The following is a 23,548-nucleotide window of genomic DNA, read 5'->3' as shown; positions in this document are numbered from 1 at the left end:
ATGGTTGACCTCCAGTTACTTTTGGGTTCCAGTGTAAATGTACATCTAACCACAGCCACCTGTCCAGCATTTCCCACTACCGGTCCTGGTAGCAGCACAGAACCCCACCATGCACATATCACGGGCTCCAATGTGCATTTGATTTTAACTCTTGAACCTTACCTCTGTACAGAATGGGGACCTCTTCAATGCAGTTCTGTTCTGGTTGCTGTAGGAGACAGAATGGGGTGTAGGAAGTGCAGACATCTCCCTCACAGCAAGAGGCAATTCCACCAATAACAGGTACATGCTTACAACAGGCTGCTTGCTTACTGTACCTTCTTTGCTCATTGAAACCACATGTATAACTTGCACTAGGATTACTCTTATACCCCATCTGCTAGTGACCCAAGCTGTACACTAAGTGCAAAGTTGTGCCAGTTACTTGCATTACACCCCTTTGACTAACTTCAGACCAGGCAAAAGGCAAGGTTTCAATGCATTACTGAATAAAGTGTAGACAACACATGACACAGTATTTTCCTAAGTCCCTAATTCTACTCAGGCTATGTGCTGTCCTGGCATACCTGCAAAGGAGGAGTGAATTACAGAGTCCATCAGAAGCATTCTCCAGCAGCTGGTGTCTTTGGGGCAAACCCCAAGTTCTGACAACTTTACATCCAGGCAGTAGAGTACATTCTTGTACTAAAATACAACAAATCACCCATGCCTCTATGTGTAAAAACAATAAGTGAAAAATGATATATAGATCAAATTCTAGTAAACAATGCTGTTGTTCAAAAAGTACAAAAACACCATCACATACAATAATAAACACATATAATAATAAAAACAGCATGAAAAATAAAGTCCACAATCTTAAATAATTTGTGCTTGAGTGCTCCAATAAAGAAATACGTGTAAAAGAAAAGGAAGTCTGCTTCCCTTTTGCCCGCATGGTGAATTATGGAACATATTGATGAATTGCACCTACACTCCATAACCATGGATCTAGCACACTATTGAATCCCGGATATCTCTGTGAGCACATTCCACCAGAAATAAGCATTTTTGACTCTTGAGCCCAAAAAGCTAGGAGTCCATCATATATGGTGAGTGTGAAAGACACAAGGGAGGGTCCACTGAGCACCACGTGATGTTATCATTTTTTGTCTTAAAGGAACGGGATACTGTACACTGCGTTCCAAATTATTATGCAAATTCTATTTAAGTGTCACAAAGATGAAATATTTTTTTTTACAGTTTAACTCATGGATGGCATTGTGTGTCAGGGCTCTTTTGATCACTGAAAACAATCTCGGACACCTGTAATAATTAGATTGGCCGGTGAGCCCAATTTAAGGAAAAACTACTAAAGGAGGGTGTTCCACATTATTAAGCAGAACGCCATTTTCAAGCAATATGGGGAAGAAAAAGGATCTCTCTGCTGCTGAAAAGAGTGAAATAGTTCAATGCCTTGGACGAGGTATGAAAACATTAGATATTTCACGAAAACGTAAGCGTGATCATCACACTATTAAGTGCAACCCTGGATGGTCCAGATGGATAGAGTAGTGGATGGTTGGTGGACGGCCACCCTGTTCCAACAAGGCTGCGACGTCAGCAAGGCGGTGGTGGAGTCATATTTTGGGCCGGAATCATGGGAACAGAGCTGGTCAGCCCCTTTAGGGTCCCCGAAGGTATAAAGATGACCTCTGCAAAGTATGTGGAGTTTATGACTGACCTCTTTCTTCCCTGGTACAGAAGGAAGAACTATTCTTTCTGTAATAAAATCATCTTCATGCATGACAATGCACCATCTCATGCTGCAAAGAATACCTCTGCATCAATGGCTGCTATGGGGATAAAAGGAGAGAAAGTCATGGTGTGGCCTCCATCCTCCCCTGACCTCAATCCTATTGAGAAACTTTGGAGCATCCTCAAGCAAAAGATCTATGAGGGTGGGAGGAAGTTTACATCCAAACAGCAGCTCTGGGAGGCTATTCTGACATCTTGCAAACAAATTCAAGCAGAAACTATCCAAAAACTCACAAGTTTAATGGATGCAAGACTTGTGAAGCTGCTATCAAATAAGGGGTCCTATGTTAAAATGTAACGTGACCTGTTAAAATGTTTAAAAAGTTAAAATGTTGTTAAAAGTTTGATTGAAATAGCTTTTGATTTCAGTAAATATGCTGCAAACACAACAAATGACAATTTTCAGTTCTTTACAACCTATAAAGTGTTATGAAACTTACTGTGCGTAATAATTTGGAACAGTGCATTGTGTTTTATGTTTAAAAAAAATACTGTTATCATTAGGAGGTTTGTTCAATAAAATGTGAATTGTACTCTTAATAGTTGATAACATGAGAATTATGCTGACTGTTATATACATCAATTATTTAGGTAAATTAGAAAAATATCATTTGCATAATAATTTGGAACAAGGTGTATATATTTTTTGGACTTTTTCTTTTACACGTATTTTTTTATTAGAGCACTCAAGCATGATTGTGGACTTTATTTTTTGCGCTGTTTTTTATTATTATACATTCTTGTACTACTCCCAGGTGCTCCTCTCTGGTCCTCTCCCTTAAACACTTTCTTACGGGTTATGGGCTCTCAATTCTCCTCTGGGAATGTCTCTTCTGAACCACTGTCCCTCTTATATCACAGGCTCAGTGGGAGATAGCCCGCCAAACTAAACACCCAGGAAGAGCATTAACCCCTAACCCTCCAGTCTGGGGCAGCACCTGTCTAAGTAATTTCAAACGGCTTATACAAAGACTGCAGCGTATCTGTGCAGTGTATACAGTGAAGAGGAACTGGTTCTGTTTATTCACCCCCCTTTAACTCACTCCCACTGTTAGGCGCAAAATGTACCCACCATTTACCATGATACACTACGGATGCCACAGAACCTATTTCTGATTTCTGTCCCAGGGTGCCCCAGGTTTTCATAATCCTAATCATGCTAAATGTTGTTTCTCATATTGTTGTTGAAAACATTTATATATTTGTTTTCGTGGATATGGCTATGAATAGGGGATATGATTTTCCAGGTGTAGTTAAAAGTGGACATGGCCAGTAGAGTGTCCCTGGATTAAATTTTGAAAATCTGCTTACTTTACTATACAGCATACAAAGGAGCGTGAATTTTGTGCTCGAGACTCACAGGTGTGTGCATGTAGCCGCACATGCAAACACTTACATCCAAACAGAGAGATGAGCAATCTGTATGCAAACAGATCTGTCCCTGTGCAGATGTTAACATGCCAATGTTCATACAAATGCAGCATATGTCATCCTATCAGTGATTCATTGTATATACATGTGACTCCTGAGCACAGAAATCCTACTCCTTCATACATTGTATGGCCATCTGTGGCCATGTAAATGGACTATGGACATTAATTGATTTACATATGCTTACCAAACAGAAAAACATCGTTAACCCTTTTGCTTCAAGGTTCATAATCCATGACCCCTGTGACCTTCACGGCTAGCACTGCTGAGAAGCAATGTATTGCAATGTGATCTGCATTAAGTGGAGCCCAGAAGAGACATGCAGGCCCTGATTTACTAAGAATTGAGTCTACCAGCAGACTCTGAACATTCAGGCAGACTCAATTAATCAATTAAGACCTGTCAGTCTTCTGAGAGGCATCTAGCAATCTCATTGAAAAGCATCTACTTTACTATTAGTAAATGTGGAATCGCGTCTGGCACATTGTTAGGTGCAATACCGTATATGTTGGCTAGGTGGCGCACAAGCGCAGGCTTAGTCCCATTTGGTGTTTTTCTGTTTGCATATGAGAATACTTAGAATGTAAATGAAAAAGTACACCTATATTATAATTATTATTTTTTGTGTTTGCTGTTTCTCCAAAATGATCAGACAACTAATGCATTTACTAATGAATGTCATACATTCTATTTTCAAATGTTAAACATTTTCACACTTATATCTCAAATAATTTGGAATGTCTAGTTCTAAGTTCCCAATATAATGATATAGCTTCCTTCTCTTTAATCATGTAACTGTTCTATGTTAAAGTCATAGTGCAGTGCTATAAATACATGTGATCAATAATGAACACATGTAAAATCCAAAAAGTGCAAATAATTGCAATAATGATGTAAAATGGTAAATGGTGCTAAAATAAGTTCAGATAATCATTCCTGAATAATGGAATGTCCTTCGTGTGAGAGTACCAACTCAGAGAGTGCCTATGAATGGCACGTGTGGTCTCTCCGTGAGGGATAGTAGTGTATGAACTCGTGAAAGGTAAACATAAAGGACATTCCATTATTCAGGAATGATTATATGAACTTTTTTTTAGCACCATTTACCAGTTTACATCATTATTAAGAGGCGACACAGTGGCTTAATGGTTAGCACATCTGCCTTGCAGTAAATGGGTCATGGGTTCAATTCCTGACAATGGCACCTCATCTCCTGCATGGAGCTTGCATGTTCTCCCTGTGCTTTCTTGGGTTTCCTCCGAGTACTCCAGTTTCCTCCCACACTCCAAAGACATGCTGGTAGGTGAATTGATTCCTCTCCAAATTGTTCCTAGTATGTGTAAGTATAAATGTGAGTTAGGGACCTTAGATTGTATGCCCCTTAAGGATTAGGGACTGATGTGAACGTACAATATATGTGTAAAGCACTGCATAAATTGACAGCACTATATAAGTACCTGAAATAAATTATTGCACTTTTTGGATTTTACATGCGTTTATGATTGATAGCATGCATTTATAGCGCTATTCTGGGACTGTTGCCAATACCCTGAATGCTAGCTGCTACCTTTATATCTATACCTATATTTATATTTATCTTGTGTAATACCATTTTAGTAGTCAATGTAATTTGACCAGCGCTCGCTTTATCATTTTTAAACAATGTAACTATTCTACATTAGAACTCAAATTCTGTCTCTCATAGTGGCTTAGTGGTTAGAACTCAGAACTTACAGCACTTTGGTCATGGGTTCTAATCCCAGTCATGGCTGAATCTCAGTTTGCATGCTTTCCCTGTATGGATGTGTTTCTGCCAACTCTAAAGACATGCTGTTAGGTTAATTGGGCCTAGTACATGGCTGAGTTTCTGCCCTTAGATTATAAGCTCCTTGACATTTATGAATGTTAAAAAAATGGAGATAAATTTTCTGGGTTGTGTCAGTGACAGGAATATTGATCAATCAATTAAGATTTTGCCTAATGACTAGAAAGTGGAATGGGGGTGACTCTTACCTGCGTCCTGTTCTTCTGACAAGTTGGAAATGTGCAAGTTTCATGCTGTGTATATTTCTTTGTAATTTTTTTTAGCTTGTTTTAAACCTGTCTCCTTATACAACTTGACCTCCTCCCCCACCCCATCATCACCTGTCGCATATGCAAATCTATGGATCACCGCCCCACTCTTTTTAACTATTTATTTACTGATCAAGTGAATGTGTCTCATTTTCTATCATCTACAGCTCAGATCTCACATTATTATACGATTGCTGATTGTATCTCACTACTCGTCTGATTTAATTCACAATTCCTGGTCAGTCCCGTTCCCTTACTTCTAATAATCTTTAGGGCCAGTTCACACTACATGTGTTTTAGTTGCTTTTTCGGCATCAAAAAGAAGGTTATATGGTTGTCAATGTCATAATTCACATCAGCGCTTGCATTTTCAGTGCATTGCAGGTGCTGTAAACAAAGTTGACCACATTGCATTGTTTATGCACAGAACTGTACTGGAACGCATTGAAACGCCCTTGAATGTACTAAAACGCACACGTCCCTAATTAAATTGAATAAAAAGAAAGTAGAAAAAACTAAGTGGAAGGGATACAAAAATGCAATGCAACGTGTCCAAAACACATCCAAAATGTACTGGAACACACTAAACATGCATACCAAAAGGGCATGCAAAAACGCACCAGGAACACATCTAGACTGTTTCTATAGTGTAAACTGGCCCTTAAGACTTGTTCACACCATTGGTGGTGCAGAAATGCATGCAAGAACACACATTTTCCAGCACAGCAAAGAAATGCAATGCCCTTTGCAGATGTGCGCAGGTACCATGATAAAAACGTCATTGCACCTACACATGCCAATTAAAAACAGACCCATTCACAGCCACCAAAACGCATGGCACCACACTACTGTGCGGTTAGGTGCAACACACTTTTAAAATAATATGCCTGCAGTATTTTTGCATGTTCCCACACATTAGGCAGCCCATTGAAATTAATGAGCTGAGGAAACAAAAAAGTAAAAAATGCCCCATTCACACAGGTCCTCTGGCCTGTACAGCATGAATGACTGGGTTGTTCATGTGGCTAGAGCCACCTGTTACACTATGGGGACACAGCAGCTGTATGAACACAGGTTTTAATCTGACAGGTGTGAAGGCGTGGGGAAGTGGCCCTGAATGTTCACTGTCTGTGTTCAGGGCTGTACACCTGCCCCCATACGCTTGTCAAATTATGACCTGCAGCATTTCCATAGTGTAACAGAGTTTGCCTGAAAACGGCGATAGCCTCAAAAACAAACCACTGATTCCCACTCTACAGGCCACAGCACCCATGCGAATGAGCCCCAAGACCTCAATTACACACACAGCTTTATTTATGAACTCAGTACAATTTTATCATTTAGATTTCACAGGAATATGGTTGGGATTATGTCCATTAATAATGAACTGTACCTGTGCAGCATACAACAGAACATTGAACAGGAATGTGAAAGGGAACCCTATTGGCAATATTTCTTGGCACTATGGGCACAATTCACTCCAGATTATCGCATGAGTTAAGACAGTCACATGACCACATCTCGCATGCAATACTGAAAATGTCAATTCACTTTTGCTAGTATGCGGCATTTCCCATAAATCGGAAAAACACTCAGGAAATCAAACATAAAAAGGCCTTACACCCCGGTCACATCAAAGCCAATTTAGAAATTGTGCGACGTACAGTGAAGATGCTGATTTCCTTGCAATTTGCAAGACATCTGACACAGATATCTATGCAAATCGCCACAAAAGTAGTACATGTACTACTTTAGAAATCAGTGTCAGAAACGCACCCATGTGACTGCTCTAATAGCAGACAATAGGGTGCGACTTGACATACAATTTGCAAGTCGCATGTCATGCAAATCGCATGCCAAGTCTCATCCAGGGTGCACAATTTCAGGTGCGATTTGGGAATTGAAATTGTACCTGATATCCGATCTAATGAATGTGGATGTGAGTGTCTTAACATAAGTGATTTGCTGCAGCACAATTTCAAAAGTAGTTCTTGTCTAACCTTTTCAGCATTTTGTAGCGATTGCACATATAGACTAAAATAGAAATCGCAATGCAAAACACAATTGAAAACGCAATAACTCATTGGTAAATCTACAGAAAATACGGTAAAATTGCCAACAAAAAGCACAATTTTAAATCGCAGCTAGTGTGAACCAGGTAGGCAATTCAACAAGGGAAATAAATCTTTGAAGGCATGCGGTATCTGCATTCTCGGATAAGGGTCTGTTATGATTTGGTGGGGGGGGGACTCCATGCCATTATTTTATTAATCCTTTTCTCTCTTGCTCACTCTTCTCATGGTTTGACAAACCTTCCCAAAAGGGGGTGGAGTGCAAACCAGCATTATCCAATCAATCATTAGTCCAGGCCCTTATCTCATCGTTTGACATTCACATAAGGTGCAACTTTAAAGGTGTTTGAACAAACAAGGCCTCATTCTAATTCACATTCTAGGGATCATTTAGACAGAAAGCAAAGATGCTGCCACCATCCCATGTATATTAGAGTAGTCATATGGGGATCATGCAAATTCATTGCCATGGTTGGGATTCAAACCAACAACCCTAGTATTGTGAAGCAGCAGTGCTAACCACTCATCCATGGAGCTGTTAAACACTAAACCCACCTGTATTTCTGTGGTGTGAATCAACCCTAAGTCCCTGGGCAAGGTCAGTGTAACTAGCCAGATATCTCCAATGTGACACAAATGTTGTGCTATGTTGCCAATTCAGATGTATGTTGGTTCTATGTATCCCAATACAAAGGATTGCAATACTAATACAGGCGTACCTCGGTTCACCAACGCCTCGGTTAACGTAATTTTCGGTTTACGAATGAAAATCCATTGAAAATAATGCCTCGGTTTCCACAATTGTTAATAATTTTTTTTCGCAATACAAAGTGCATGTCGGCGCTGATTTTCAAATGCAAATGCCAGCCTTTTTTTTTTCTTCACTATAGTTCACAAGCTTAGAAGTCACTTTCCCCGAAGTTACAGCAAACTTTGTATCTTTTAATAAACTCAAAGTAAACATTGTTTCCTTTAGGGATATAAATTCCAAGAAAACTTTCTCTTTTAGCTGGGGGAAGTGACAGCTGAATTTCTGAGCTATAGTGAAGAAAAAAAAGGGAAAATTACATTTAAAAACCAGCACCATAATAAATAAAAAAAACAGCATGGGGTCCCCCCTCCCATCCACACCAAGCCCTTCGGGTCTGGTATATATCTTAAGGGGTAACTCCACACCAAAATGTAAAAATAAAAAACGGCGCAGGGTCCCCCCTGCCATCCACACCAAGCCCTTTGGGTGTGGCATGGATATTAAGGGGTAACTCCACACTGAAATTTAAAAAAAAAACAGCGTGGGGTTCCCCCTAAAATCCATACCAGACCCTTATCCGAGCATGCAGCCCAGCAGGTCAGGAAAGGGGGGGGACGAGCGCCCCCCCCTCCTGAACCATACCAGGCCACATGTCCTCAACATGGGGGGGTGCTTTGGGGCAGGGGGCCCCCCATGTTGATGGGGACAAGGGCCTCTTCCCCACAACCCTGGCCGGTGGTTGTGGGGGTCTGCGGGAGGGGGGATTATCAGAATCTGGAAGCCCCCAGATCCTGCCCCCCCCTACGTGAATGAGTATGCGGTACATGGTATCGTTACTAATTCACAAAAAAAGCAAAAGTGTAGTGTAAAAAAACACAGTACAGGGTCTTTGACAAGTCCTTTATTAAAACAATGTCCCCCGAAGTAGATCCAACGTCAATCACGGCGACCAGAAAAAAGAAGAAAAAAAAAGCTCCGCTCTAGACAGAGGCTACCAGCCTTATGCAGTGAGTCTCTCTCTGACAGTTCTTAAATAGGTAAGGGGCGGGGCCAGCCGGGGACATCAAGCATGTGATCCCACCCCATGTGACATCAATGATGCCATTTTTTCCAACGCAGTACACCAGAAGGGGCAGTACTATGTTACCATGTATTGTGGTCTATTACAATGCATGTGTGCCAGAAGTGCGTCGCCTTAGTGCATCAGGGTACCATTGAAAAAGAAGGGCACCACAATGTGCTAGCGTGTGTATAGCTCTGCACTGAAACATGCATTAATGATGATGCCACCCTGAAAGCAGTTTATAGAATTCTATTTCAACTGGCCTTACGGATGTGAGTAGCAAATGGTAAGCACACCAGAATTAAAAAAAAAAAATAAACAAACAAAACAAATTATGTGCCGTAATGCACAACAGTGAAATAATTAAAAAACACCAATCCATGCAATTTACATACCATTATTTTTGATGGAAAATGTGGCAGTGGGAGAATTTACAGCAGCGGAAAGGAACTAGTAGCTTCCACTGGGGCAGCGGTCTGCTCTCCGTGTGCATAGTCTGCTTTTATGGTGGTGTTTTTCTATTTAGGCTAGGATTGCAATAATTTGGTGAATATCCATACTCTTTGCTGGCAACAGTTAGAAAGTGCAGCACTTTAGCCTGCTTGTAAACTTACTAGGCAGCAAGTACAACTTAAGCACAATAGACCATATCAATGCCTGAACCAAAACTTTCTGCATGTCTGGGGGTTTTGAAACATGTACAGTATATAAATCCCTGGCTCAGTCAATGTCCCTGTTATTTTTCTGTCTGTAGCCTGCCTTAAGCTGCCCATACATGGATTGAAATTCGGCCAGTTTAGCAGAGATTGGCCGAATTTCAATGCATATATGGGCACTGGGGTTGTACAGAAGTGGATCTACTGATCCACTTCTGTACAACCACCCCCTCTGATCTGCGAATTCTTATGCTGCTGTCAGAATACAAAAACTGACTAATCTATAGGCTGCCTTAATCTTTTGCCTGAACACCATCAGCCCTGACCTATGTCTGTCATTCAGGTGTGCCTGAACACTGCCTGCCCTTGGCCAATTTATGAAAAATGTTCTTGTCTGACAATTAGAAAACTCAAACCTCTTTGCAGCTGAACCCATAAACACAGAGCACTCCTTTGATGTTGCCCCTCTCGTCAGGACCCCTTACCACTGGTTAAACAATTACAAACAAATTAAATAGAAAATGTGTATATTTTTTCCAAAGGTCATAAGCACAAGAGACAGGATGTATTACAAGTACAAAACAAAACTTACAAACCTTTTCCTCAACTCTACTGTGAAAAACTCTAGGCTTTTTATACTTATGTAGTAGCCCCTTGCAAGGGCTGCTGAGTTGTGTCCCAGGTTCCCACATTTGCTTCTCTGGCTCAGAAAACAGCCTAGGGGTTTCCATTTTTAAAGTATATTACATAATAACTTGGATGGGGCTTAGGGAAGCTGTGGGATACTTCAGAACACTAAGGCCCCTGTCACACATGAGCGATCAGGTCCACCTATCCATTTTTCAGGCTTACCCAATCAGACCATCCATTGCCCTCTATGGAGCGGCGGATGTAAATGGACATGTGTCTGATTACATCTGTCTGCATCTGATCCACTAAAAACAGATGGATGGGGGATCTGTTTACATCCGACCGCCCCATAGAGGAAAGCTGGCTGTGTCCATGTCCGCTCTGCATAAGCAGAGTGGACACGGACCTGTCATCTGCCTGCTCATTGGGGATCAGTGGACAGATTCCCCTACTGAGCAGGCCGATCCGCTGGTGGAGTCCGTCCATGTGAAAGAGTTCTAATCAGGAAAAGAAACTAAATTTGAATAACCCAACCTATGAAGCTTTTCTAGGGAGATGCTACATCTAATTTTTGCAATCTTGTCCTGGTCTGAGCATGAAATCGATCCCCTAACTTCCCCTGGATCATTAGGGGGACCCCTGTCCTGTTGGGAACTTCACCTCTTCAAGTTCAGATTCAGGCTTTGATACTTCTGGTTAATGCAGACCCAGCTGTTTCAGAATTCCTGAATTGCTATGTCTCTCAATGGACAGTAAAGAAAATAAGATTTTCTGAACTTCCTGGAAAATCTTTTTCTTGAAGTCTATTGAGCAAGACAAGTCTCTAAGCCTTATTTACAGCTTGCTCACAAAACCAAGGCATGACAGTTAAAGCCAGGGTTATTCAGGAGCTGTTTGTTTCAGTTTGTCAATGTCCAAACGTCTGCAGGCTGCAGCATATAACCTAAGGGTTTCACAATTCTGAAATTCCAGTGTCCCTAAATAAATTTTATGGTATCTTAAGTTTGCAGAACTGAATTTGATGTGCATTTCAAATGTATATCAACTGCAGGAAAACATTGCCCATTGACATGAGCCCGTACCCTCAGTTCTTTTCTCAGGGATCACTATCACTTGGACAAGAAGTGATTGGAAATCTTACCCAGTAGGGGCACAGACAGCAATATAATCCTTCTTTCTGTTGCACTGTGTATGTACTAAATTGTACTTTATATGCTTCCAATTTTTACCACAGGCAGTATTTCTTCATCAGCTGCAATTCAGATATTTGCAAAATCAAGTAAATTTTCTGTAGCTAACATATTAGTTTCAGTTGCAGTCATTTCTCTAATTTAACCATTTTAAATTTGTATTTGTGCTTATTTAGCATCAACATAATTAGCAGATCTTCTCTATAGGATGATTGATTAATCTCATGCTTTGGTGCTTGGGGTCCTTAAATCCCTAACAGTTTATGTTTTTACCATAGATACAGACTTGATAAATAATTTGGCTCTACCATCATCTGTTCATACTTCTATGTTTTTCACTTTTTGCATTTTTCCTATTTATTTTTGTTTGCATAGTCTTTTTAACCATAGAAAAGCATGGCACAAAACATGCAAACATGCTTTAAACTTTGCACTCCTACAAAATACCCCCAATACCAAAAAAAGTCTCACTGTGTATTATGTGTACTATACAGTGGTGTATTTACCACAAGGCAAACAAGGCATTTGCCTAGGGTAGCTGTTTCAGGGGGCAGCACCGCCCACCGGAAGAAGATACAAAAGAAGGAACACAGGCAGCATGGGGACCAGGTGGGATTCAATAGAGGCTGAGGGCTGCTTGATGGTGTATGCAGAGCCTGACTCTCATTGCAGGGGATGTCTAGAGATGTGAAGGTGAGTGTCTTTCTCCCTCTCGTTGGGGGGGGGGGAATTTGGGGGCAGCCGATTTTCGTGTTGCCTAGGGCAGCAGAAAACCTAAATACACCACTGGTACTACATACACCACACTTGTAGTGCTATGAGCCACTGATTAGGATGGGTACTCTGCTCTTTGCCTCAACCTTTGGATTGATATTTGGATCTGTAGTGTAAGTAGTCAAATGGCCCCAATATATATTCCCCAATTTATAGCTGCTGTTTCAAACGACAAGTCCCAGGATTCTCAGCACTCTGCATAGAAGTCTATGGGCTTGCTTGTCTTCAGCACTCCCCCTGATGGCCAAAGGAGAATGGTGCAGCATAACATAAGTATCTAGGTAGAGGGAGAGAAAAATGAAAGGCAATGTCTTTTTCTCCATATTGCTGTAGCCTAGCTCCTGGCTACATAATCACACTGCTGCCACATTAAACACCCTGATACATAAAACCTTCAACATAGTGAATATTATAACCACATATCACTCAGTAATGTATATAATGAAATCCATAGAAAACAAAGTTCTTCCAAAATATACAATTAAAACCATTCATCCAACTTCAGTAGGTCATTCCAATATCTGTTATCCATAAGTGTATATTCAGTTGCAAATATTTTTGTGTAATACGACTCCAATGTGCTCAATGCCTCCACCTCTTAGACAGAGACTCACCAGATAATGCCTTTCAGATAGTGTTTGGTGACGATTTATTGATTTATTGTATTTATACACATACACTACATAGAGTGTATCTTGTATTCACGATTTTGAAGGTTTTAGGCTTTAAAATTCACTGGATTAAAATGTGAGTTGCTATGGGTTGCAGTTTGCTCTACTGATAAACCTGTTTTTGTATTATTTTTAAGGAGTTTGTTTCCATGTAGAATGACACAAACATACATTTTTTTCTGCTAGGGTATTATATGGCCTCAGTTTTTTACTGGTATAGCAGTAAACATCATCAATGCTGTTGTCAATGCTATTTTCATGTATGTCTTTAAGATGGGAGTGGAGTGAGTATGTCACATATATTTAAGTTTTATTGGTACACTGAGACAATCATTTTACCAAAAATTTTCCCCAAGTCATTTCACAAATGAACAGTAGCACTGCAGACGATAGATAGATAGATAGATAGATAGATAGATAGATAGAAAGATAGATAGATAAATAGATAGATAGATAGATAGATAGATAATGTGTTTATAGACAGTGATCAGACTGGAGGAAGATGCACCTTTTAACTCATGACCATCCCCCCCAGTTATTACATTTTGTACCACCAGACTCTCCCTATTAGATTGTAAGCTCCCAAGAGCAGGGCCCTCCTTACCCTCTTGTATTGAACTGTATCATTGCTGTATTGTCTACCTTTATATTGTAAAGCGCTGAGCAAACTATTGGAGCTATACAAGTCCTGTATAATAATAATAATAATAATAATAATCATTTAGGCTATGGTAAACCTTTCTTGATAGAAATACGGTGGCTTCCACAGAAGATATGACTAAGGGTGCTTAGCAGAAACACATAAGCTTTGGCACCACTATCTTATCAATGGGCTTTTAACAATAAAGGCATTTACCAGTTGAGCTCTAGCATTTGTTGTATTTGGAGTCTGCTTACCTCTCTCTGAAAATACTAGCTGCCTGTCTGTTGTACTGACTCACTGGCACCAACATTCTAGGCTTCATTTGTAGATCTGTAATACTAGAGAAGTCATAAATCTTAATCTGTGCACCAGGAAATTGACTGAAAGTACTAAACATGGAGAGAGTGAGAATGACAATTTGACTTTCAGAGAAGGAAAGGTCGGCAATGGTAGCCTTTAGGCTTCTTTTATAGCAGGTTTGCTATAACTTTATACTTTAGGTGTAGATGTAGAATAATAGGGACCAAGACCCAGCCAAGTTGAAATTCAGGTGTTTCTGAGCATTTCAACATTATTTTAACTAGTAATGTAAAGCTTTAACACAATTATTCTATTTGGGATGTGATGATTGTCAAACACAAACTAGGTTTAGATGCTCTTTAAGCAAATGGGTTATGGAATGGAGAGATGAGAAAGAAAATACAGAGAACCATGCTTGCTCCAATTCTAAATGTATGTGTTGCTATGTTTGCAAGATGCTATATTACTAATATTTAAAGCACACACCATGCATTGCCCGCATATAATTCGGCCCTCTTCTCTTTTAAAATCATGTAATATTAGTAATTCCAAAATGTACATGTAAACCAAAAAAAGTTACAGTTATAGCTACCTACCCCCCCATCTCTGTTATCGCTAGGTGTGATGTCCCTGTCATTCCAAGATTCCTGGGGAATACAGAGCAGAAGAAATCTCACAAGATGACACTTCAGTTCATTGCAAGAGCATCTTCTGGTGAGATTTCAGGTGCTCTATATTCTCCATTATCTGTCTTGAAGGATTGTAACATCATCCTCGCCCAGGTACCAAGGGTGGAAGAGAAGAGTAAGGTAAGTATAAATCTATCTTTTTTCTTCATAGGTACACTTTCAAATTACTAAAGTTAGGCAATTTATTTTAAAGGGAAGGAGGCCTGGACAGTGTAAATGAAGCTTGCATTTTCCTGCAAGGTCCACTTTAATCAAATGTGTTTTTTGTATTTACTTAGTGAATTGCCTAATATATGCATATAAAAATAATGAATGTACCACTTTGGCAATATGTTAATTGTATATTTCATTTTTTCAGAGGTTCAGCTTCGGCAAATGCAATTTCTCAGTGGGCAATGGCACTGTCACTTTTTCTGTACATAGTTGGTAAAAAAGTGCATGTGGAAACATGGGGAGGTATGTTATGTAGTTACATTGAAATAGTATTCTTTAATCAAGCAATAGGTTTACTTTATTGCTACCGCTTCTTAATCTGCAAGTGTCGATCAGTGTCAAGACAGAAACCAGCACTGAATAGTGGAGTGCCTAGAACAAAAGGGTACTGACTTTCTGCAAAGTGTATTTTAACAATTATCATTTAGTACAAGTAGTAATATATAGATATACATAATAATTTATACGTTTGAAAATTCAAACTTAATTAAATAAAATTGATCAAAAAACATTGTAGTTTTGCAAGTCAAAGCAACAGATTCACTATAGTGGTGACACTTCATTCAACACCTGAGAGTGAAGAAAAATACCCAATACATCTAGCTTTTGGTAAACATGTGACTCGTGATCTCATGTCCCGAATGACAGAACTGGTTGTTGGTTGTTCAAGTCAGGCACCTAGCACTATCAAATGCCGAAGGCAGAGTCTCCTTAGTCCTGCTATGCTAAGTTTTGACTTGGAGCTTGCACAGGGCTTCTTGTCCTCACTCCTGGCAGTCAAACATAATGGTGGGGGAACAAAAGTAAGGTAAATATAAATAACTGGCCTGACTGCAGAGGCAATGCACAGGCTTATTCTAAGGTTACATATTTGGCAATTAAAGGTGTGATGATTTGGGGTGACTTAGCTCATTGGTACCGCCCAAACAGTGAGTTTCCTTCACAGCAGAGATATTTGTTAGGGCTTTTTCTGCCCACTTTTATTTAAAAGAAAGCAAAAGTTCACAAAGCAAGGTATCCCATGCAGGGTGTTTTCACCATCATTGTGATAAAGAAATCAACATTCAAGCCTACTGGCTCTCAGTATTGGTCCTGTGGCTCAGGCCTCCTGCCTTGGTCCTGCTGACCTTCAATCCCACAGTCCCAGTGCTCATGCACACAACGCTGTACCGCAGCTCAGTGTCCTTTGTCCTGCAGCTTCCCTGCTGCTGTTTCCTTCAAACCATCTCTTACAGGCTTGTGCCTCTCTCTGTCTTGACCTACACAGGTTGGTGCTGCATGCATCTTCTGTCTCTCACTCTGGGAGGTGTCTCCAAAATGGGAGCCCGAGCTATCCTCCTACCTGATTATTTAAGCAACCTGCATGCCTGTGCACTCAGTGTATCTACTTTCTAGAAAACGTGGCCCAGACTGCTATTTTACACAGTGGCATGGCCTTGCACTGCCATAAAGGGTTACAACACTTCAAACACAATGCTGCAGTGCTGTTATTATATTCATTTTACATCAACTGGTATGCTTATTTAGATATACTGTACATGTTCACCCTGCTGTTTTGTCTTCTCATGATGGTCCAAAGACTGTCTTCAGGAGTGGAATATATACTTACGCTTTGCTATCCCCAGCACACTGATGCTTTGCATTGAATGGTGGAGCTATGATATTGGAGTTTTGTTAGCAGGTGTGTTTCTACATTCTATGGATACTTTCACTCAGATCTATCTGCTATATTTCCAGGATCCCAATACTCTTTGGCTCCTTCTACTGGCTCTTGATGCAGAATCCCCTTTTAAGGTTCAGGTAGCCTGTTCACCTGCAGGGACTTGGGCAAAAGGTCATCAGTGTGCATTATGATTGGTTCAGCTTACTTTTTAAATAAATAGAAAAACTCAGAGTGGTTTATTAGCTCATGATTATGGTTATTTGCATTTAAGTTTGACTTCAATTGCTAAACTTTCTTGTCCTTACTTCATTGGTATGCTGATTGTCCTGACCTCAGCTGCATTTCTGAATACTTGCTTATCTCTTGTTCTGCCTTTGACATTTGCATTTGGTTACTGTGGGCAACAACCTTTGGTAGCACTTAGAAACAGTGAAGTGGTGAACGAGTGACCCAATATGATTATTGCACCACATCCCTTAAAATTTCAAATATTCAATAGAGAAGATGGGACTCTCAGGGTGCATAGACATGAATACCACACATTAAAAGTTATAATTTTTATTTCGTATTTTGGTAAAAAACACAAGAAAGGAAAAAATACAGAAACATAAAAACAATTTCAATTCTAAGAATACCAACTGAGATTCAAACTTGGTTAGGCAAGTGTAGTTACTCCCTACATGTTTTGCCCTCACGGTCTTCTTCAGGGGAGATTTTTTGAGGAAATTTCTACCGCCAAGGCAGTCTAAAGGTATATCAAAGGAAAATTGTTTAATTACCACACAACCTTAATATATCCAATACAAGGTATTTAATCAAATATATACACATGTAAATATATATATATATATATATATATATATATATATATATATATATATATAGGACGCAATGGATCACCCTGGATGTGAAAGCTCACGGTGCTAGGAGAAAATGACCTAAAAAAGATCTTAATTGGCCTACACGTCCAAAACAGTTGTAGAGGATATAAAGGGCATCAGATATCATCTAGGCACAAAGGGATAGACAAAAAAAGATTAATTAAATTTAACGGAATTTGCGGTCTTTTTTTGTTTATAGCGCAAAAAAACACAGAGGTGATCAAATACCACCAAAAGAAAGCTCTATTTGTGTGAAAAAAGGACATAAATTTAGTTTGGGTACAGCATTGAATGACCACGCAATTACCAGTTTAAATAGCGCAGTGCCGAACAGCAAAAAATGGCCCGGTCCAGAAGGGGTGTAAATCCTCAGGAGGGCAAGTGGTTAAAGCAGATTTAAATACAGTTTTGGTTAAAATGTAGTTTTTTGTTGTTTTTTTTTATCAAGACAAGTAGATTGCAATGAGGGACAAGTAGATTGGGACACCGATTTAGTACCTGGACAAGTAGTTTTTTCAAAAATTTCCACACCCTTGAGGAATTCAAGGCATGTCTCAGTTGCAGACACCTTTAGAAAAAGAAACTTGTGTAAGGTTATTGTTTACTTGCAGCTATTCAAATGAACATAAAGTACCATTGTAATAGATGTCAGAGAGAGTTACTATACCTCTTTGCTGCCATATAATTGACTATAGGACATATTTTGGAGGATTGTTCCACAAAGCTAATTCTGATGAGAGGTCAGACTAAGTGGACAGTTTTTTCCTTTCCAGAATGATATAGCCATTTTCAAAATAGGCATGTGTACCCTGGGTAAATGTTGCGAAGGTGCCTCTAAGTAAATGAGTAGTTGGTCCTTTTTGAATTCACTTTCCAGATGTGCCTCTGCAAAGTGAGGAATTGTAAATAAAATATGTTTGCTTAGGTATCTTAGTTTACTTGACAAATAGTATAGATACATGTAAAGTAGTACCGGCTTCTTCTTTGGGTTTCTACAAAGTGGTAAGTTTTCTCTTTACAGGTAGCCATTTTTACAGGGTCAGGAATTTATTCAAATGCTTACAGTTGTCACAGGAACAGGAGAGGGACATCTTTCAATGGGGACACCTAATTCAGTGACAGTTGTCTAAGAGGGGGTTTACTTTCACTTGGGAGATATTTTCCCTGACTTTCTGATAGTGAATGGAAATCTTCTGTAATTTTTTTTTTTTTAATTTATAACAAAGTTCTTAACGCACTCTATCCAAAATTCTAAATATGATTATAGATACACATTATTTGACAAGATTAGCACACATATGAAAAATATTAGTCTTGTGTTTATGTGTCATTTGTTTTCAGTTATACAATTTAATTGGTCATGGAATGCTACAATTCGGTTACTCTTATTTAATGTATTAGTAAGCATATGCATTATTTTTCTGACTAATTTGTGATTCCTGTTTTTCAGCATTCAGTTGCTTGTTGATCAGCAGTATGGCACTTGCTCTGAAAAATGTCATAGGTTACATGTTTACAAATGATAGGTAAGTAGTTTGGAGAAAAGCAATGTCTTCAAATCCATATAAATGATGATTTATTCCCTTGATGCAACTTGTGGCATAAAAATAAGCAGTGATTGCACATTTCCAAAGAGATTTTTATGCCTTCCCTTTTAATCATTTTTATTGAAAAGAAAGGTAATTAACCCCTTGGCGTTGCACCTACCGGCCCTTTAAGGGGTTTGTGATCTCGGGAGGTGGGGTGGGGTTTATGACCATGTGACTACCGTGATTGGCTGTCACATGATCGGAAAGCTTCTGATCACAAGTAGTGATTGGGAGCTTTCCAATAGACGCCAGGAGCGCGCAGGGCACGCGCTCTCTCGGCACATTTGTTTACATCTGATAGGTAAATATGTGGCCTCTCGGGGTCAAGGCCCACCGCCAACAGTACAGTAAATTTGAGATTGTTATGTTTTTAAGCAGAAAAGTGATTTTCAACACATTACCTTGTTTTATTATCTATCTATTACTGGTACTTACAATTTACACAGCCTCCCCCCATTGTATAATCACATCACTCTCTACCCTCAAGGAGCTTACAATCTAAGGTTCCTAACTCATATTCATACATACACATATTAAGGCCAATTTAGACAGGAGCTAATTAACCAGCATGTCTTTGGGGTACCCAGAAGAACCCTATACAGGCACAGGGAGTAGTAGTGCTATGGTTGGGATTCAAGACAACAACCCTAGTGCTGCTAGGAGGAAGTGCTAACCACCTAGCCACTGTGATGCTATGGGAAAAATGTAAAAGCTATATAGCTAGGAGGAAGTGCTAACCACCTAGCCACTGTGATTCTATGGGAAAACTGTAAAAGCTATATAGAAAAAAAATGTCTTACAGGATCAGTATATTTTGTAAAGGACTTTTTAGGGTTCAGTTACAATTTCTTTGATTTTCAGCTTTAGCTTTATTGGCATCTTGAATCAGGAAAGGAGGCTTGTGCTGATGACGGGGAAATTAAAACATTAGTAATGGTGGGACAGAATGAGATTAATGGCTAAAGAAGGTTTTTACATACTGTAGTTTATAAGCTTGAAAAAAAGACAGGTCTTTCTAGCTTAACCTATGTGTGTGTATTCTAGGGAAAAAATATAAGTGAGTGCTTCTAAGAAATAGCTGCTAGCATCAATATATAATTTTTTTTTTATATTTTGGTCTAGTGATATCCATCTCCGCATTATTCTTTTTCTTATGTGTGTTTATGCATGTATGTTTTTTATTCTCTAACTATTCCTGTAGCCCTGGGTTGCATCATCTCAGACCATTCTTGAAACTCAGTATCTTGCATATACTGTAAGTGGAGGGTACCTTTAGAAAGTAGCAGTCCATATATATTAATTTGTTAATTGGCTCACAAGTTTTCTAGACAAGGGCACTGGCACTTAGCAACTTTCCTTTCACAAGGGTTTGTGACAGTGCTATAACTACTTCAGTCACTTGACAGGTCTTTCTGGTGGCCAGAATGATGCCTCAAACCCTACAGAACAGGTGCCTCACTCAACCAGCTTGATGTCAGCACTGCACTGTCTCACCCTTGGTCAGTCTCACAGAGAGTACATCAAAGCTTTCATTTTCTCATGCCTCCACACCCACAGTATGTTCCATAGCTTGACTTTCCCAAAGGCAGTTTCCAGCATTACTGATAAGCCTTACTGCCATGTCAGCTTGCTTAAATGTCCTGTCACTTCTTTACAAGGCCAAAACTGAAAATAAAGGACAGGATTAGTACATAAAGAGAGAAAAATGGTGCTGCGCTCCCACACAATAACCTATATATTATACACAATCAGAAATAAATAGATACAGTAAATGACAATCCCCTTATGTAATCCACTATATGAGATGTATATACATCTATTATTTACAATATTGTGCAATCATATACAGAGTCTACACCCATATAAAGAAAATACATATGTGAATGCATAAAAAATAAATAAATAGTGCAAAAAAAGGGAATAAATAGTGCAAGAAAACACACATGTCCCAAAACATGGTTAAAGTGACATGGATCACTAAATCACAAGTGATAGATGCCTGGCTTTCATTTTGTCAGGATTAGTGCATACTTACATAAATGACAAGTTCAACTTTAGACAAAGAATCCCCAGTTTAGCTCCCTAACACTTCCATATACCCTAAACCAGGGGTGGGCATTTATTTTCCCACGGGGTCACATGAGAAACTTGGACTGCTGTGGAAGGCAAAACTTAATTCTATTCAAGGTCCCTATGTCTGTAAACATATAGAAAAAAAAAAACTGGTGCTAGGAATAATAGGTACAACCAGATCATGTGGTTGGGATGCATATCGTTGATAAAAATGGTTATCCTCCTGTAGCACTTCCCCTTGGGAAAAGCTGGAATATATTATGGGTCCTGCGCTCAATAGATCCAACCCTAAGCAAACCCAATCCCTCTGGCACAACTGGTGATGAATAGCAAATACACCGCCAAGAAATTTGCTGACACAGGGTTAAATGAAACAAGAACAATTTTATAGAGAATGAAATGCAGTGTAGAGGGGTGGGGTTCCCCTTTCTACTTCAAAACTTACTTTTCTTCTTTTATGCAATGCAGTAAATTTGGTCTGCCACTAGAGGGCTTCACAGTCAAAAGTCTCCGGATGGCAGAGTTGCACTTTAAGCAGAATACAACTGATATCAAACAAATAAACTTACTTATACTCTATCAATGAAATGTATTACCCACACCGGTGTATGATTCTGCTTCTGAGGGGCGTTAGCCAAAAATCACCTCAGAGTCAGAACAGAATGCAATAAAGAGGTACCTCTAATAAATCTACTAAGCCAGATTCCCCCACTCTAGTACTTGTAACGGTGGAGCTCTAGTTGGTGCACGTTTAGTCCTTACAATGAAGTAAATAGCAGCTGAAGGCTTCTTTGGAGTTTCAGCTGGTGTGGGTTACATCCAATTTCACTAGGTTTCTGGGCTGAGAGGGTCCAACCTCAGTGTCTAAATGCAACACAAAGCACCCCAAGACCAGGGGCAGTCGCAGGATGCAATCTCCCAGTATGTGTCAGTCCCCGGGGCAGACAGTCTCAATTACACTGGTGGTGAGGGGCAAAGCAGGCAGAGGGATCTGTGGCTTGCACAGGGCCCTGGATGGGTGAGATCCCAGCAGTGGGGTGCGGATGTCCCAGTCTATATGCAAAGTGTGAATGGTGTGTCTTACTTTCTCCAGTGGGACAGCTCACCAGACTCTGAACACACAGCAGGGTCCCTCTATCCGCGCTGAGTGCTGTAGTGCCTCCTCTTCTGCTTGGATGGGCTCCACATGTCCCTGTCTTTTCTCCAGCCTCGTGTCTCTCTGTTCTCCCCTTCACTTCCTGCTTCCTCCCCTTCCCAGCATTCTTTGCTGTGTAGTGGATGAGTCATGAACTTGGCAGAATGCCCAGGTTTTACAAATAGGAGAGAGAGGAAGGACTGACTGCTGAACATGTGATTCCTTCTGAATCCTCTTGTACAAGGAGCCTGCTACACTCCCTAAATTGCTTTTTTTACTTTGTGTCCTCCCAATTACGATACCCCCCAGAATACTGAGACCAATTCTGAACCTGATATTTGCCTTTATCTGGAACAAGGTTAAACCCCAAGTCAGTCGTAATACTCTCTTCCAACTAAGGACGAATGGCTCAACTTACAGCATATCATAACTATAAACACCCACCACTTAGACCTCCATCGAAGCATCTATACTAGATCCTATTTCCATTGAGACCATCGTATTGATACCCACTCAATTCTGTAAAATGGTTTCTAATTCAATAATTAAACACTCCCTTTCAGTCTGGGACAATTTTAAATTCACTGGAAACCGTATGTCCTATCCCTCCTATTCCCCTTTACTTACTATTACATGCAATCCAATGTTGACTGCAGGGTATCTCTGTATTAGTGTCACTGGGGATGTCAGTGGCAGTTAGTCAGTTCCCACCCAGTGTCAGAATGCCCGCCGCAGTCCCGCTATAAGTCGATGATCGCCGCCATTACTAGTAAAAAAAAAATACAAATTGCAGTAAATATACAGCTATTTGTAGACGCTATAACTTTCACACAAACCAATTAATTTACACGTATTGGGATTTGTTTTAGCAAAGACATGTAGCGGAATACAGTTTGGCCTAAATTTATGACAAAATTAGAGTTTTTAAAAAAAAAAATATTAATACGTCTTATAGCAAAAAATATTGTTTTTTTTTTTAAATTGTTGGTCTTTTTTTGTTTATAGTGCAAAAAATAAAAAATGCAGAGATAATCAAATACCACCAAAATATATCTCTATTTGTGTAGGAAAAAAGGACATAAATTTAATTTATGTACAGTGTTGCATGACCGTGTCATTGTCAGTTAAAGTAACGCAGTGCTGTATCGCAACAAATGGCCGGGTCAGGAAGGGGGGTAAATCCTCAGGAGGGCAAAAAAATTAAAAATGGTTAAAAATAATGATTCATCTTTATTCTGTAGAACACAGCCTACC

The 23,548-nt window shown here is 39.7% G+C and overlaps 1 pseudogene; it reads left to right on the top strand.

Annotated features, from left to right (window-relative positions):
- LOC149469841 (multidrug and toxin extrusion protein 2-like) overlaps positions 1 to 23,548 on the top strand; it is a 90,320-nt pseudogene that overhangs the window by 5,086 nt on the left and 61,686 nt on the right.

This window comes from Staurois parvus, unplaced genomic scaffold (genome assembly GCF_062004578.1).
Source record: "Staurois parvus isolate SC_StPar_1 unplaced genomic scaffold, SC_StPar_1.0 ptg000058l, whole genome shotgun sequence".
NCBI classification, from domain to species: domain Eukaryota; kingdom Metazoa; phylum Chordata; class Amphibia; order Anura; family Ranidae; genus Staurois; species Staurois parvus.
Note: the sequence above shows the minus strand (reverse complement) of the source record. Positions and strands in the feature narration are given on the sequence as shown.